The sequence below is a fragment of the Triplophysa rosa genome, linkage group LG5, assembly GCF_024868665.1.
Source record: "Triplophysa rosa linkage group LG5, Trosa_1v2, whole genome shotgun sequence".
Classification (NCBI taxonomy): Eukaryota; Metazoa; Chordata; class Actinopteri; order Cypriniformes; family Nemacheilidae; genus Triplophysa; species Triplophysa rosa.
The window spans coordinates 4,112,078-4,125,596 of NC_079894.1; the positions used below are offsets into that span (position 1 = coordinate 4,112,078).

Below are 13,519 nucleotides of genomic sequence, written 5' to 3' on the forward strand. Positions count from 1 at the left end.
CAATGTGGATAGCTTGATAATCCTCAATCTTGCAATGTGCACTTTGCTCCGTCTATGAAAATTATGACTCCGCTATTTTTACGATCGTCTCATTTTTTGCCTCCTGTGTCCGAACATAAGTTTCAGTGGTGGGTCTGAGATCACGTTGAGGCATGACCGCTCGGCCCAGGTGCTCCATTCGTTTCTAAGGGTATGAGTTTAATGTCATTTCTCCTCATTACAGTACAGTCTCCCAATGCCTGTGCTAATTCCTCCGCCGATCCCTTAGAGAAATCTCCTCGCTACCCCGGCTAGCATTAATCATTTTTATCGCTGGCATTTCGGCCTCGATCTGCACAGACGGGTGATGTTTTAAACCCTGTGCGGACGGTAAATCTGCCAACTTTAATTAAAATGGCACCTTTCCCCTTTTGTCCTGGTGACATAATGGTCTCCAAACTTCCACCAGGAGATTTTCGAGGACTGACCCCAAGGAAAGATATATGTGTATAAGAAACAATGGGACAATAAGTCTGGCTCATGCATCTTGCAACATGACCTTATCATTAGAGTGAAATAAAATGCTTTTTTGGGGGGGGTAAAAATTCTGTTGTTACCTCATGTATGGCATAACTTAAACAGTGAATGAACAGTGGCCACATCAGTCAAATTTGACACATATAAACACACATTTCACTTTCGCTTACATCAGCCATTTAGCCCATTTAAATAGCGAGACAAAAAGGTTAAGTGAGATCCAGCAGGACATACATCACAACGCCACAAAGAAGCAAGTCATCAGTGGCCTCTTGTCTATCTTCATCACTGTTAATGACAGTGTGAAACTCAATCAATGAAAGCAATTCATTTCATTTCGCATGCGAATCATTCGGCTGTACTGAACACACAAGCCCTTTCTGAAGAGCTCATGAACAGTGCGAACTCCAGCTGTCCCGGCACCCACATAAAAAAACTCATTCAGCAAGGTCAACACTGATTGTACTGTACTGCATTAATACGCAAATATTTATGCTGTTACATTCTGTAAAAAATCAATAACGTAATCCACTTTCTGCCAAATGCTTCTGAGAAAGGGCACGCTGTTATCCTATAATAGTCTGCCCTTTTAACTACAAAGCCTTTCTGTGAATTGAGCCTGAGACCCTGAATCCATCCATTCTCATCTTTTAGGGAGAACGTCTAGCTGTGTATGTACAATTTCTCCCCTGTTCATGGAGAAATTCACCCTTTGTGGGAGTTTGATTGACAGGTGATTGGACCAGTAATGCGATATTAATGTCGGTGGACTTAAAAAGCGGTAAAAAGTTGCTCATGGGGGACAACGCAGACGGCAGGTACCCAGAGAGGCGGGGAATGAGTTTAACCCGTTCCCTAACCTGCCAAACACCTGTTGCACTAAAAAGATGTAATGTCATTACAGCCCACTACAGACGGTTTCATTATAAAAACATAAACAAACGTTACTGCGCATGCGCACTTTTGTGACCCCAACTTAACCTCCGGTACGCATTCACAAACAATAGAGGGCCTGTAGATTATTTCTGATAACAATCAAAAGATATAACAACACTAGTTAAGAGTATGTCTAGCCAGTATTATTTTGGGAAGAACCGTTGCTTGGCTAAACTTAAATGCGACAAAGTTACACGACCCATTCAACAAACTGTTTATTTAATCAAATTAGCGTACAATACAATTCGACAATGTATTTATTTCATACAATTGTTACACAAAAAATATGAATATAAATGATACATGTTAATTAATGAAATGTAAATAAAGCCACTAGTCAGACCGATCAACAAACACAGAACGGAAGCTAACTTCGAGCCAGGTGCGTGCGTCCAATGAAACCGTCTATAGTCGCTGTCCGACAGAAACCTTGCATCGTTTTTTTTTTTTTAGAAAACATTACTATTGGTCACCCTTCGTGTTTGTCAGAATTGTTCATTTTAGATTATTTAAACTTTTTTTTTTTTGAAACGCAATGTTTTTTTATTTCCTTTCCAGTTTTGGAAGTAGCTGTGTTTCTGCCTGAAAGCAAAGAGATTTATACATACATTTATGTATTCTTTTTAATTATTTTTTTATATTTATGCCTTTTTTCAAGTAGAAATACAGTAGGTCCTTTTAGTAAACATTGTATAAAAACTACGAATTACAATCAACTGATGGCTCACTTGGGACAAACATCTCTATTACATCCCTTACTTGAGCTCTGCTTTTAGGCAGCAGAGATATAATAGTGATCCGTGTCTCATCACAACATGACAAAAAACACCAGTGTGGCTTGACCGGGCCTAATAAAGGTTCTTGTGAAGCCGAGTTCTTCATTAGCAGGACTTAGAAAAAGCATCAGACACCATTGATTTCATGCACAATGCAGTGTATTTAAACTTCCCCTCCATCTGTTCTCACAGACAGTGTGCTATTGTTTTTTTCTGGCCTGCTCCTCTTGTGTCACACTTGAGAACGGTTCCATTAAGTGTGACTGGCATGAGGAGTGGCCAGGCTATGAGGGAATTCATCTTTCCCCTGATTGTCCACACACACATCTATTGCCTGTTGACACTCATCTGAGGACGTATCTAAACCGATTGCTGCTTGAAGCCTGCAGGGGTGAGAGGGAGGGGAAGTGAGCCATGTCTTCGCATTGATTTAGCACCCTGGACAGCTACTTAGAGACCACGGTTTCTCTCCGTGAGGCAAAATCAGCAATTACAGTAAATGGATTAGAGACCGTTTTGTTTGTCTGTATGCTGCAGTTTTCACGCTACGTTGTTTTGTAAGATCAGTAAATGAAAGCAGAACCGTATGCACAAAGGGTTGACAAAGATTTTTCTTGCTGACCTTCTTACACAAGACAGTGTGATGCCTTTGTTAGGACTGACAAGAAAGTGACGGCCAGAGCTTTCAAATCTTTTCTTTTTTCTCTAGCTGTCAACTGGGATCTGATAATTATTATAAACTCTATAAGCACCATAAATAACTCAGATCACATTTCTGGATACATTCAAATTCCAACAGCAAAATCATATAGACATTAAATACATGTCTACGTTTTTCCTAAGGTCAAAATTATACAATTTTTAATTTTGATTCAATTAAAATAGCATCGAAGATCTTTTCAGACTTACCCTTTGACGTTCTGCGCAGACCCCAGTGGTTCCCTCCTGAAATAAGAGACAAATTGCATTGTCACAATGAGTTTACACTTCCAATGCGATGATTTAATTACTCTCCCAAAAGTGAAAACCCTTCCTTGAAAATGAACTATAATAATTCATTTGTTTTTTAAGCCAAAAGCACAACTCCATATTGTAACAAACGTATCTGTATGGTTGAAGATAAACATTAAGCCCTGCCAAGCTATTTGATGTTTTCTGTCCTTTAGCTATAAAGAGCTTGTTCGTTTTGTGAAAAGGGTCATAAAAGCATAAGATTTGCACACGAGTTATGGAAATGTGGGCGCGTTAAAAAAAGAAATTAAGAAAATCATTGAAGAGCTTTCTAGTCGCAAATCCCTTCTGTGTGCGAGTTCTTTACAAAATGCTTTTACAGTCGGACAAAGCTTTCAGTTTGCTTAAGAACATGCACAATTTTAGTTATTCTCATAAATGCTTCAATTACCAGAGGTTTTTCGTTCATAATAAATGATTTCTTTAGTTTTATAACCACGGTGCATAACTATTTTCTTTCTGAAAGTTATTCAAAACGTTTCGCCTTATTATTTGTTACTGGTAAACAGCATGCATTACTACATAATACCGTTAAGGTAAACATAACAGTCACACGTATGGTATTATATAATATTCCATATATGTGTCACGGTTCCCTCTGTTTCTCCCCGTGTTTAAAAGCATATTGGACTTTACTCCTACCATAGTCGGTCATTCCTGCAGTTCCGTTACAATATGTAGTGTTATTGGCAAACTAAGGTTGTTTGGATTCAGTATTGAATATGCTGACGTAATGTAACAGTACATACATTATTTTATACTGTAAAATCACTGAGAAAGTCAATGATCCGTAACTAAGGACATCTGATTACGATGCTGGTGGTTTATGGGAAACATCTCTTCCGCCATAAATCACTCCATGACCTACAGTATGTAATATACAAATTTTCCCCAAATAATAACTTATTGATTGTTTTGTTTATTAATTGACAATGTGATTAATCAAAATCATTTGAATGCAGCTTTTGTGATCATGTTCTTAAAAGAATCAGCAATTTCATACATACAGCTGAGGAAAAAATGATATGCAGTTTTTCTAAATTTACTATAGGTATGTGTTGAGGTAAAATGACCATTTTTGTTTCATTCTGTGAACTACTAACGCTATTTCTACCATATTTCAAATATCATTTCTATTTGCAGAAAATGAAAACTGCTCTGTATTTTTCAGACCTCAAAAACAAGTTCATATTCAACAGTAATATTTGTTCATGTATTTCGGTTATTATGTATTATGTATTATGTTTATGTGGTAACCTCAATTTCGATCACAGTTTTCATGTGTCTTGTCGTGCTGTCAGTCTCTCACATTGCTGTTGGATGACTTTACGTCACTCCTGAGGTTTGATTTTGTTGACATTCAACAGACAATTGACCGGAATGACCACAATACATCTAGAAATGATGATTAAATGAAAATTTGGAATTTTTTCTACAGCTGTACAGGTCCAGTACGGCAAGCACTTAAAGAATAACACTAAAAATAGCCATAGTACTGTCATAAAATAGTCATACTAAGTTATTACACAAAGTGTTATCCTTTACCTCCCCCCAAAATAATGAGACACTTCTGACAGACACATAAATACAAAATAAACAAGTCAAATAGTTACTACACAATAATTTCATTACAATGTATTTTATCATTCTATTTAACTCATTTGTCACATTGACCTCACGCCCTTTATCGGGACAGGCATTTTTAGAAAGGATGTCACAGATATTTGGCGTGAAAGCAAATGGAATCAATGAGACACTTGTGGAAAGTGAAGGGTGAGAGATCTATAGACAGCACATTAGTCCTATCTGATGACTGATGTGACTTTGAGTGATTAATGGTGCGTGCGGCTGAAATAAAGACTTATTGATGTGACCTTTGAATTCGGGTTTTGGTGCAAATGGACTGACATATATGTGAAGGACTTATCATCCTGACATTTCAATCCTCCTCCTGTTTTGTGACATGAGAGCTTTTTTAAAAGGGAATGAACTTGTAGATATATTGCACGATATGAATCTAATAGTAAAACTGTTCCAGAACATAGGGTGCTGTGTTGGCATCCACACTAAGAGCAGAAAGCTGAATTTGGATTTCAAGTTTTTTTCACAGTGTCTTGATCTTGTTCACGATGCAAATACTGAGGAAGGTCAAAAACAGCGAACGCTGTGTGACTGTATTTCAAGGCCCTTCATCTTTGTAAGCTATATTCATGAATAGCTTTAATATTTCCTAGTTACTTGATCTGAGTGAAAGCAGCATATTAAGTAGAAAAAACATTATATTATTACATTTCATCACACCTCCATACATTGCACTGCATATCACAGCCAGACACGAACATGATGTCCCTTGAAATCCTGCCATTTTTTCTGATGGGATTTTCATGAGAAACAATACCTACTTTTGCCTCCTAAGATAAAACACTCCTTCTGACAGCAAACCACAGATATAATGTGGCATTATAGCACAGATGTAGGTATATCATGTTGCGAGACTCCCGGAAGAGCTCATTTAAACAAACACCGACGCTTCCATCTGTTAAGCTCATATTTACTATCCCATCCCAATTCTTCTTTCTCTCTTCTGTATGGGCAGTCCAGGTTAGTATCGATTCGGGTACTCCTACCTCATTCATCTAACTCTGTGCTGCTGTCCTCCCAACCGGAGCTTAAGGACCCCAGAGCTTGGGGCTACTGAGCTTGAATAGGTCAATATAATCCATGACCTTTTTCCTGGCCGAGATGCTGATGACCCATTCGGGTGGTGATGTAAACAAAATGTGCTCTCACGCTCTCTTCTATATATTTCTGCTCGCAGAATGAACTTAAAAAGCAAAGCGGGAAATGTCAGGGTTGTTTAAAGGGCATGTAAACACGTACTGAAATGGCACATGGCTTTCTGCGGTAATTATACTTAATTGAATCATTTACTGGATGAGTTTTGTTCTGTAGATCGTCTTTTTGTCTGTTGTGTCAAAGGTTGCGCTTGTTGTATATTAAGCCGGCAAAATTCAGCAGATCACAGAGGAACGCTTCCCAACCGTCAGATGTTTTTTCCTCTGTCTCAAATATCCATCTGCACTATAGATGGCAGGTTCAACAGCCCTGCTGTATTAGAATACACACACGTTTATGACATTTTTGTCCTACAATGAAATTGTGTCATTTCAACTTTCGCAATCCAATAAAAGTAGTTTTTCTTTAGAAAGATTCATTATTATAAATAAACGTGTACAATTTCTATTTTCAACACTTCAGTAATTTTCCACTGATCATTATCGCACTGGAATCTGTAAGTTGGATGTACATTGGCCTCCAATGTGCTATTTATTTTCATAAAGCATAAAGGATGTTATGTCTGCACTTCTGAACAACACCCACATTGTACTGTGATAGAACATCCTCACAGACGTCTGCTTTCTTTTAATAACACAAGAATACTTTGGCAGAAAGTTTTTCTTTACAAAATATAAAGCATTTTGTCAGGGTACGTTTGCACGACAATGATGGATTAGAAAACGGAAACGTTTTTCCTTTGCGTTTTATAAAAGTTTCACGTACGCACAACACCATTGTCAAAGCGATCTGCGCTAACATGGATCCACAGTAAAAACGCTGTATTGAGCATGACAGGTTGGTGGATAGCAATGTCAGTTTATAGAGAAACATTACATTCCTGCGCACATACACATACCAATTTTTAAGCCAAAAATGCTTTTAATAACCTTTGTCGGCATGTATTTGTGTTTAAAGTCTGGTGTATGTAAATAATACGTATCCGCTGATCTTGGTGGTGCAGCAAATCTACTTTTTGCTGGAGAAATGATAATAAGTGACGCAGCACAAACACACCATGGAGGCCGCCATTATTGTTTTTTGGGAGTATCCGTACATGCCTACAGACTGAACACGTAATACGCATGCGTATGAAGTCATCGTTATCGGAAAAGCCCTCTTTAGAGAGATGACAACCATGTAATTTTCAAAAATGTGTACTTTGTTTTTAAAAGTTTGCGTTTTCAGTCTCCCAGTCATTGTCGTGTAAAAGAACTGCCAAAACGCATAAAAACTTTTCTGTTTTTAGTTCAAAATGATCTTGTTTAAACGGCCTCTCAGTGACTGTTTTATCAGTAGTATATATGTGTTGTGTCAAACCCAAAACCTTTGCACTGCCAACACAATGCAACCAATTGGGCTAAAGAAACATTTGAGAACGCGTATTTAGGAAGAATCTATTTTAAATAATAAATCACTGTAAAAAAGAAATAGTAGAGAAAACATAATAAAATAAGGCAACCTAATGCAATACGATTTTTAAGTTTTCTCAACAATTGTTTAATTGTTTAGTCAACTTAAATTTCTTCCATTTTGTAATGCCATTTTTTTTTCTAACCAAGTGGACTAGATCACCTAACTAAAATTAAGTTTTGATTTAACTTAGTCATTATTTTATTACATACAGTACATCCTCGACTTAATATCAAAAACATGGATCTTTAAAACTGCACATTCACAAATACTTTATGTTGAATGCACTTTCAGCAGCAGTGTTGCATTCTGCCGTTAGAACTCAACACTAAAAGCACAAACTTAAAACGCGGTGACAATAAAAAAACGTAATTCATTATGAAACAACTCTAAATACAACAGCCAATTAACAACAACGACAATAGCATAAATACAGCCAGCCAACACTAAAACAGTCATCTTTTAAATATTAACCATAGAATTGTGCTTCACATGCTGCAGTGCATGCTGGGAACTTAAATGCCCTTGTTTAATGTAAAATCATTTGTCCAGTCCACAAAAATAGCAAAATCTCAAGACGAATCTTGTGCAGTACACACAAAACAATAAATCGACTCATTTAACTAAAAATTTCAAGTTACTTTATTTCCTGTGTTTGGGAGAACATTTTGCAAGTTGGATTTTTTTATGGAGTATGATGATAATACTTCTACTAAGGTCCAAGTTTTGAAATCAGAAATGTTGTAACTAAAACACTGGCTCTTTTGAACAGAGCTGTATGGTAAACTGTTTCTCAGCCTGATGCTTCTGCTACAGTTCTAGTTGCATAAGCTCCCTAAAAGTTTTAGCTACACGCAGTTTCAAAAAGCAGCTACAGTCATATCACTAATAGACATGGCTGAATTCCCAAACCATAATTTGATAGCAACACATATTTAATAAGTAAAACCGCTCTTCCACAAATAATTAATGAGAAAATCCGCATCCTTCATTAATCTCAGTCAATTCGGAAAACAAAGCTCGGGCCTCTGATCCATATTAATGTTATGAGTTTTCTGCTGAACCAATCTTTAGAAATTAAATACTGACTTCACCAAAGTAAGCTTCAGAGGTTTTTTTTTGCTTTCCTGCAGAATGAACAGCCGTGATTTATTGCTAAGCTGTAAATCGTGCCGGCGAGAGGAAGAGGGTTTTATAGAAATATGTTCGCGGGCGCTGTGGTGACCCGCAGATCCTTCTCCATTCAATCACCACAGTGCGTTGAGCTGGTTCCAGATGGGTAGGAAAGAAGCGGCTCTTTGTGGTTCTCGCATCTCAGAAGACCAGACAAAGGATTTGTAGTGTGCGTCTTATTCAAAAACCTCTTCTGCTCAAAGAAAGGCAGGCAAAAATGACAAACTCGCATTTGATGGGATAATCCCAAGGTGCTCCATCATGGGTGAGACGTGCAAGAATTCTCCTTTGAAAGTTCGAGGTGAGGCGTCTGCTACACTCCTCAAACAGTATGAATCCCATGAGCACACTCAAAAATACACCGTTACATGTCTTACATGAAAGCCAAAGAAAAATGAACCTTACAACTTTAAACAAAGAAATAACAAGAGAAGCTCCTGTTAGTAACAAGTTTCTGCAAACAAGTCAGCAAATTGGTCAAGAAAACCATGTTTTAAAATCAACATTTACTCCATTAGTAAAGCTTGTCATACACGCTGAATGCGTTTTCCCCAAGCAAAGAAAAAATGAATTGGTTTCTAAATTCAGAACGTGAAGCCGACTTTCACAGCACGAATGCTCAGAAAAGGAACAGCGAGTCCTTCTACAGTACAACAACGTACTGTAAAAATAGTGAACGGTAGAACTTTATTTTACAGTCCTGTTTCCCATGTACATACTGTGTACTTGTTATAGTAAATGTTATAACTGGGTTATAACTAGGTACTAAACCTGAACCTACCCCTAAACATAACCTTATCCCATGTAGTTACTTTAAATTACCCAATACTTTCTTAGATAAGTACACTACAGGTACACGTACTGTAAAATAAAGTGCAACCGCTTGGTGGATGCTGCTGACCTTGTGTACGAATGCGTATCAGTGAACACAGTCTTTATTTCCTTCCCTGAGAGAAAGTGCTCGCCGGTGACACTTGTAACCTTGTTCCAAATGAACATGTTATCTCCAGGACAAGAGTTTTAAAGCGCTGGAAGAATATCTATAGCAAAAAAAGCTGCTTTTTATTTTGGGTAATGTGCAAGGTTCATCTTCAGTAAACACATTATGCAGTGTTGGTGACAGGTTTGTGAATGACTCACCACCCTGATCTAATAATGTTCCTCTCTCTTGATCATATCTATGAAAGAGCTCGCCGGCGCAGTCTTCAGATCTGGCGACAAGAAGGGCATCCACCACACTTTCAAGTCAAATTGCATTCACGGTCCAGAACGATGACCACCAGTGCATGCGGCAGTGCCCAAAACAATGTTCTCCAACAGGCCAAAAAAGCAGATTCTGGATATTTATCTAACACACCTGATTCACCTTATCAACTCAATTTTCTATCAACTCACAAAGTGAGAAATACAAAATGCACAGTGCTTTGGACGAGTTGGAAAACACTATTGTAAAACATGTTACCCGCTACGAGAGAAATGGCAACAGCGAAGCCCCCAACTGTGAACCGGTCCTACCTGATGTGTCATCGCTTCAATGCCAAAAACACCCCAGTCAGGAAAAAAGAGCCTTAAGTCACGTGACATTCCCGGCTCAGGTGCCATTGAGATGAATGGAAATGCTAATGGCCAGCTTTCACCGGGTATTATAGATCTCCCTGATTGGCCCAGATGGAATCCCTGGCAGGGTGCATAGTGAGTACCATCCGTAGCTGTTTGATGTCCTGACAGATATCTCCAACAGCCTGCAAACACTGGCATCTATCCCTACAATCATCTTTGTGCCATCAGCACTTAATGACCACCACTGAACTCACACTCGTTATAATGATGTGCTTTAAGCGACTGGTCTTGACCCGCATTAAGACCCCCGTCCCACCCCGCACTAGTTTACTTACAGCCAGGACCTTTCCAGTGTGCACGCCATAACATCCACTACTAACTTGGCTCTCTTGAATGTACCATAAAAACACTTACGTTAGAACATCTGCTGACATCAGTTCAAAAACAAATCAAAAATCTAATCAAATTTTATTTCTAAAGCACCAAGTGTACCAAAGTACTGTACAATAGATTGCATTTTATTTAGGAATTTAACTAGAATGGAAAACCATGATAAAAAAAGAAGCGATGTACTGTACATGTACTGTAAGGTAACAAACTTTAAAGAGTATATATTACGAGATCATGTAAATTACATATCATGCAGTGTGTAATGTTGCCGTGTGTGAATGTAAGCAGTCTGCCAAGTTGTAAAGCCGAAGGTGAATGAATAACAAAGTTATTCAACAAAATAATAGTGTTTTTACACCTTGTATGTACGTAAACTTGTTGTTGGACACAGGACCTTAAAAATCAAGGAATATTTACTCTTTAACACTTGTTAAAGGGAAAGATTCAGAGTGAAATAGCCTGACTCACTACTGCATTTTTAAGCAGATGTGAAGCGATCACATAAACCCAGAGTTTTTGAAACCAGGACAGCTTAAATCTCGGATTTTTAGAAGGGCTGAGATGAAAGGGTCCGGGAGGCTTCACCAGGCTTTAACATCTTCAAAAGGCTCACAAAAGCATACATAACAAAGCACATAATGTCACCAACTTCTACAGGTGAGTTGCGGAGATCATATTGTCCCACAACATCACTGCTTGGTTAATTCACCAATCTTTGTATCAGGAGTGTAAAGCACACGTGTCCCACTCCCAGCAACATGAAAATCTCTACCATGAGTTTAAAATGCAAGTGACATTATGTCGCACATCTGTCTACTCCTCCCATCTGGGAAGAAGATGAGGAGCACCAGCTCCAAACAGACTCGGCAAAGAAGAGTTTTCTCCCACAGGCTATCACAGCTGTGCATATGAGCGCTTCCTTTAATAAAAAGAATGAAAATAATCATCATCATAATAGAGGGAGGAGAGCAGCACCCCTGCAAAGATCTACTGAATCCTGCTGTCTGTTCCTACCATACACCTTTTATGTGTTTCTCTTGAGAGTAGACAGAAATGACAATAAACTCACTTTGAAGTTTATCTTATATATAGACACACCACTTATAATGAGCCTTTGAGCAAAAGTAACACAGCATGATGAGACCGTGACAGCACATTACACTGTTAAATTACACAGCAGCCTTGAGGGATTTCGACTTGTTAAATCACAATTTACTCTTAAACTTGTGTATGTAAGAGTGTGAATTTCTCTAGTTTAACCTCGATATGACTGACACGATTACGGGCTCTGTTAAAGGGATAGTTCACCGAAAAGTCAAAATTCTGTCATCATTTACTCACCTTCAGATTGTTCCAAACCTGCATAAATTTATTTGTTCTGTTGAACACTAAGAACGATATTTGTGAGAATGTCAGTAACCAAAGAGATCTCACTCCCCATTGACTCCCATAGTATTTATTTCCCAACTATGGCAGTAAATGGGGGAGGAGATCTGTTGGGCGACTGACATTCTTCCAAATATCTTCATTTGTGTTTATAGCAGAACAAAGATATTTGGTAACACTTTAAAAAAGGAACAAATAAAAAAAAAAAAAAGTTGCTTATTAGCATGCACATTATTAGAATATTGGCAGTTTATTATCACTTATAAAGCACATGTTCTGCATGACCATATTTCTACATCCCCAATCCTAACCAATCCATCATACTAACTATTAATAAGCACCAAATTAGGAGTTTGTTGAGGCAAAAGTCGTAGTTAATGGTTTGTTAATAGAGAGAATTGGACCTTAAAATAAAATGGTATACAGGTTTGGAACAACCCGAGGGTGAGTAAATGATGACAGAATTTTCATTTTGGGTGAACTGTCCCTTTAAATAACTAGGAATGTAACGATTCACTCAGCTTACGATGCGATTCACGATACTGATCTCACAATACGATTTATTCCCGATTTGTTTTTACAAAGTGAGTTGTGAAATTAGAAATGATCACGTGCCCTTTTATTTTTTCTCAAATGCTGCATGTATCTTTGTAACATAAAAACATCTTTTATGTCAAATAACAAAACCAAACTGCAATTTTAAATTCCAAATGAAAAAAAGAATAAAACAAGAGTCTCTTTAACATAAACAAACTAAGACTTACTCTGTGCTTTTCTTGGATTCTTTTACATTTAAGAAATATCAGCATATCCACGTTTAGCAAGTTTGCAGTAAACACAGCGGCCCCTGCTGTTCAAGACATGTGCATTGCGACTTGAATCGTCACATATAATCGATTTTCAACTGGCTCACGGTGAATCGTTACATCTCTATAAATAACAATTGAAATGCTTCATCCAACTCAGTTTACGCCAACCAAATGACATGCACCAAACATTAGCTAGCTAACCATAAAAAAAGTGATTCATCACTCTTTCTCACTCTACAATACTGTAACTTGGAAGAAACACTTTTATGAAGACCAGGTAACATGCAGGGAAATTATGAATGAGCAGTATTCATTAAGCACATCTCAATAGAGTGGCCATTTAAGACTTAAGCACATTACATTAATTGGCCAGTACTTAGAGACCACAAAAGCAGACTATGAGAAATGAAAATGTGAAGGAAAGAATGTAATATAGCAAACACACCAGCAACTGTTGCCTTTTCTTTATGGGGGTCTTGTAATTAATCAGTGCTCACGAGAGTGAGGATAATATTAATGCAGCCAAAATGTCACAGTTACTTTGAGGCGGCGGGTTTAATTCAGCTGAGATTCTAGCGGGGAGCTCACGCGGTATAAATACAAATCTCGCCCGGGGGCGACTTCGAAATTATGTTAATAAAAAGTGAAATATGACTGTGATATTTCCTCCTGGTTGTGACACGGAGGTATTTTACTTTGGCCAAATTGACTTTA

At 37.9% G+C, this 13,519-nt stretch overlaps 1 protein-coding gene across 2 annotated transcripts in view; it reads right to left on the reverse strand.

The window, feature by feature from the left end:
• The window catches only part of tnr (tenascin R (restrictin, janusin)), a 155,362-nt gene that overhangs the window by 117,929 nt on the left and 23,914 nt on the right, over positions 1 to 13,519 (reverse strand). For both annotated transcript variants that reach the window (XM_057333098.1, XM_057333099.1), the window contains exon 2: positions 3,138 to 3,173. The gene's annotated coding sequence lies outside the window, so the exon portion shown is untranslated. The remainder of the gene's footprint in view (positions 1 to 3,137; positions 3,174 to 13,519) is intronic.